Source organism: Dioscorea cayenensis, chromosome 16 (assembly GCF_009730915.1).
Source record: "Dioscorea cayenensis subsp. rotundata cultivar TDr96_F1 chromosome 16, TDr96_F1_v2_PseudoChromosome.rev07_lg8_w22 25.fasta, whole genome shotgun sequence".
NCBI lineage: Eukaryota > Viridiplantae > Streptophyta > Magnoliopsida > Dioscoreales > Dioscoreaceae > Dioscorea > Dioscorea cayenensis.
The window spans coordinates 12,716,346-12,721,359 of NC_052486.1; the positions used below are offsets into that span (position 1 = coordinate 12,716,346).

General features: G+C 41.5%; 1 non-coding gene across 1 annotated transcript; it reads left to right on the forward strand.

Moving 5' to 3' along the window:
* The first annotated feature begins 264 nt into the window (after window positions 1-264).
* Window positions 265-371, forward strand: LOC120279775. The gene has a single exon (XR_005542077.1). It is a non-coding gene; the product is annotated as a small nucleolar RNA R71 (small nucleolar RNA).
* The last annotated feature ends 4,643 nt before the right edge of the window (window positions 372-5,014 follow it).

Here is a 5,014-nt window from a genome sequence, read left to right on the forward strand (position 1 = left end):
TTAGAAGTTAGAAGGTCTAACTTCCTACTCAACGATTCTACTTGAGCCGCCAATGAAGTTACTGAATCAATTTCATGGAGCCCGGCCACCTTTTTCCTTTCCCGAGCATTCCACTGATCACTGTTCATGGCCATGTCTTCCACTAACTGTCGGACTTCTTCTGAGGTTTTACTCCCCATTGTACCTCCTGCGGCGGCATCTAACAACTGCCATGTACTCATATTTAACCCATTGTAGAAAGTCTAAATAATTATCCATTCGGGAAATCCGTGTTGTGGGCACCTTTGCAAAAGATCCTTGAAGCGCTCCCATGTCTCAAATAATGACTCTAACTCCATTTGCACAAACGATGATATCCCATTGCGAAGCTTGGGAGACTTTCCCGGAGGAAAGTATCTAGCAAGAAAAGCTTCGACCATCTCATTCCAAGTCATCATGGAGGCCTTGGGCAAAGAATATAACCACTGGTTGGCTCTTCCCTTGAGAGTGAATGGGAAAGCCCTCAATCTAATAGCATCATCCGATACACCGTTAATCTTCAGCATATCACAAACTTCCAAGAAGTTCTCTATATGGTTGTTTGGGTCCTCATCGGCCAAACCATTAAACTGCGCTGATTGCTGAATCATTTGGATGAATGTCGGCTTCAGCTCAAAGTTCGAAGCTGTAATCAGGGGTCGCACGATACTTGATTGAGTGCCCAATACTAAGGATATAGCATAATTAGAAAGTGTCCTCTGTTGCTCATTCTGTTATGCCATATTATCTGACCCTTTCAAGCTCTATTTTAGCTTGATTGGATGGTTCTTGCACAGGTTCTTTTCCCCTTCTTCTTAGTGTATGTTCAAGTTCAGGATCTCCTTCAATCAATATCGAAGGGTTCCCTCTGGTCATAACCTGGAGTTGTAGCCAAAGAAAGAATACAAATCAGAATGATGATAGGAAAAGAAAATGTAAAATATAATGAATGAATGAATAACTAAGAAAACAAAGTGCAAAGTATCTCTAAACACCTACTCCCAGGCAACAGCGCCAAAAACTTGACACGACCAAATATGCATGTAAACCGTAAGTGCACGGGTGTCGAAGTAACTAATCCCAGGTGAGTGTGTATCGTATCCATGGGGAATAGTGAATAGAAACACAATGATTGCTATCTAACTATGATGAGAATAAATTGATGGTATGATGAATGAGATTTATATTAAACAAATAAAAGAAATAAGAACGAGAGGCACAATAAAATTGAGAGGAAAGGCAATCGATAGAAATGAGGTACTTGGATATTGTTTCACCTAAAACAATCATTTCAAGTGCAAAAACCTCTATTATGCCTCCTAACTGATGCATTAATGAGTCGTGGAAATTCTTCAATACACAGTACCAAATCAAAGGTCAACCATGACTAACCCTGTACCATGTCCCGGAGGAAAAATCGAACAATCTCAACACCTCGCACTCAGATAGAATCGTATGGAGTTCTAGGGATTCCAAGAGATAAACCCTCTTCCTAGATATAGACCTAACACTTTGGTCCAAGTGAGAGGTCCCTAGTCACAATTAAGCCCTAGGTTCTAAAATCACTTCAATTCTTCACTCCGTTACCTCTGCAACTAAGCCCCAGCGGAAGATCATCCCTTAGCTTGCCTCTGCAACTAAGCCCCAGCGGAATGTCATCCCTTAGCCCATTCACTCTACTTTGACCGCAAAGAACTCAAAGAAATGGAGGTAGGATAAATCACATCGGAGGGGAAAAGGGACACTCCGCTACCCCTCGACTCATCCTCTTGACCCTCTCCAATCTAGATTTGTCTAACCCTTGTGGTGTGTTACTCACTCACAAGTGTTACCAAGATGAACTCTCAACCCTAGTGTCACTCTAAGGGAGCATTCAGTCAATCAAACTTTCAAGATTGGAACTCAATTAAAACAACAATTAAGTAAAGCATAATAAAAGGTTTAATGAAACAAATACATCCTAGGGTTCACAAATCCAAGTACAAACTAGGGGGTTTAACTCTCCATGGAGCTAGTTAAAATCAACAATGAAATCGAATATAAAAACAAGTAATCCATAGAAAAACCACCTCAGTAGTTATGTCAATGGTCTTCTGGAGTGGCCTCGTCTCCTCCAAAGGTCCCCTTGTCCGACCTAGGGCACACCTCGTCAGATCGGTGCCGACGAAAGCTCTCCCCAATAACCTTCTTCCAAGTGGAGCGTGCTGTCAAAGCCATAGAACCACTTGAAAACCCTTGCCAATACTTCTCAAAACCTTAGCCACCGCCCTCTTGAAAGTTGGGGAAAAGATGGTGAAAAGAATGCTGAAATCAGGGCTGAAATCGGTCTTAAATAGGGCTGGAATCGGGAATCCACACGCCCCTGTGGATTCACCACACGGGCCTGTGGAATTAACGCAGGGACATGTGGAATTCCCACACGCCCGTGTGGATTCTCTAGAAATCACTTTTCTCAGCCGGTAGTGAACAGTACCTGCTACAATGAATTGCTACAGTGTTCGCTATAGTACCTTCTGCAGTACTGGCCCAAAATACTCCCGAATCCATGTTATCATCAAGGTAACAAAAATGGACACACATTTACGTCGTAAATCACTTTGCTTCTTCAATAAATGGTGATTGCTTCCACGCAAGTGTACGAGATCGCCAAGTAGTACCTCGTGTGAAGACATGATGATCGTATTCCAAGGGTCTAAGGATCTCCTATTACTCTTTCTCAAGCTATTATCTAGCCTAAGATCTCAAGTGAAGGAATTTACTCTACTCGGTGTAATTAAAACTAAAACAAGATTATCAACAAATTAGAGAGAACAAACAATAAGCAAGCAAGAAACTCAATGTAATGGAAAGGCCTATGGATGTGGATCCCCTTGAGGGGTTGTCATGAAACATGGATGATGAATAAAAAATGCAAGGGTAAAATGGACCATGAGATTCCAAGATTAGAACAACCCCAAATTCTCAGCGATTGAACCCTAATCTCATACGTCTATAGATAGGAATTTCTTCCAAATCCACGTTTCTATGATTGCATTAAGTATGAGGAAATCTCACTTAGGAGTAAGCCTACTCTTCTTCGGTTTAAACCTACATAGAGGGCTACCAAACACCCAATTTCTCGGCATGATTATACAAATATCCTCTTCTAATCCATTCATGATCTAATACATGCGAGCAAGTCACATCTACATGCATCACTTATAAAAGAGCTACGGATTTCTCCTTAGTGTAGCACTTAGCATGAAAACAAGGGATTAAATCACAAAATTACCCAAGCATGGAATTAACAAGTAATCATCCAAAATACATGATAAAACCCCCCAAGGTTCACCAACACCTAGTAGCCTTGGGGGTCTAGTGTGTCATCATCCTACAACAACAATATAATCAAGTGAAAAACAAATGAAAAGCATAAGTGACACTCCCTAGATGAAATGGTGGAGGAGGAGGTAGAATATATGTCGAATGATGCTTCCCCCACCAAAGGAATGCCGAATGATGCTTCTTCTAGCCGCGGGTCTCCTTCCTTCAAATCGTGGTAGATCTCCCCTTGAATAATGTTGCCTTCTTGCCTTGAGAGTCTTGGACCTTGGCCTTGAATGATCTTCTAGCTTCCTTGCCCTTTTTCTCCTTCCCAAGGTTGCCCAAAGCCTCTCAAGTGGTCTCCCAAAATAAGCCCAGCAAAAGCCCCTTGTTCTGCCCTAAAAGTAAGTATTTATACCCCCATGACTTATGGGCCGTATAGGGGTCGTATGGGGGTCGTATAGCACTCAAAAACCCTAGATTCGCATTTCATCGGGGTGCATATGGCCTCCATACGGCCTCGTATACTGGGTAGTATGGAAATCTGGGTAAACAACTCCAAATCATTCGGCTGATACAGTGCATACGGCCCCTATACTGGGTAGTATGGGGGTGGTATGAAATTCCTGTTTTCTTGTATTTTTATCTAAATGATATCTTCTTGTTTTCCATGGCTTTCTTATGCCCTACAAAGTAAATACTAGATGATTAAGCACAAAACGGGCATCAAACCTCACAAAATACATGTAAAGTGAATACGATATATATATGAAAACACCTACATTTTGACACTTATCAAATGGCTACATTGGTGGAGATCTTGTTATATATGCACAAGCCAGAATACTTGAATGTGACTGCCTTTGTGCCCCTCCAAGTCATTGTGCTAACTTGAATACGATAAGGTTGGCATAAATTCTCGCATCTTGAACCCGACTTACGTCTCGCATTTAATCCTTCTCAAGAATTCCTCCAAATGGTGCATTTACGATCTACATTGACTTCTTTATCTAACATTCAGCTTCACAACCCTATATGCATGAAAGTAACACAAATGCACACATATTAGTGCTAAAACCTGATAAAAGCAATGCTCATCATAAGGAAAGAACACTTCGCATTCTTCTCACACAAGCACTTATCAATAATTCCCCTTGAATTAGGTTCTTATGGATCATACAAAACATATCATCAAAGCACAAGAGAACCATACGACCAAATAAAGAATAAATAAGCATTGAATGTATTGCTAGACTAACTCGCACCAATTGTTTTCAAAAGATGAACATTAGAGGATCCCAAGATTGACAGATGATGTGTGTCACTCATGCCCCTCTGATGATGATCTTTGAAGATGCCTATCAAGCGCAATCCTCTCTGATGATGCACGTTGATATACTCTTAAGAAATCCGCTGAAATCCATTGGAATATAGAAAAAACACTGTCTCTCGCCGCTCAGATCTCCAGAATTTTGACCGCCCAACTGGGGTATTTCTAGTAATTGGTCCTGCCACAGCCCCACCAAGGGCGTTGTGATGCCTGTTGTGAGTAATTTGTTGCTTGGGCTCCAAGTCGTGTCCTTGCACGGTCTTTGGGCATTATTCATTTTGACAATGACTGTTATGGACATCACAATGGTCATTGTGAGACTATTATCATGCTCGACGGTGCTGCAAAAGAACATGTCGAACA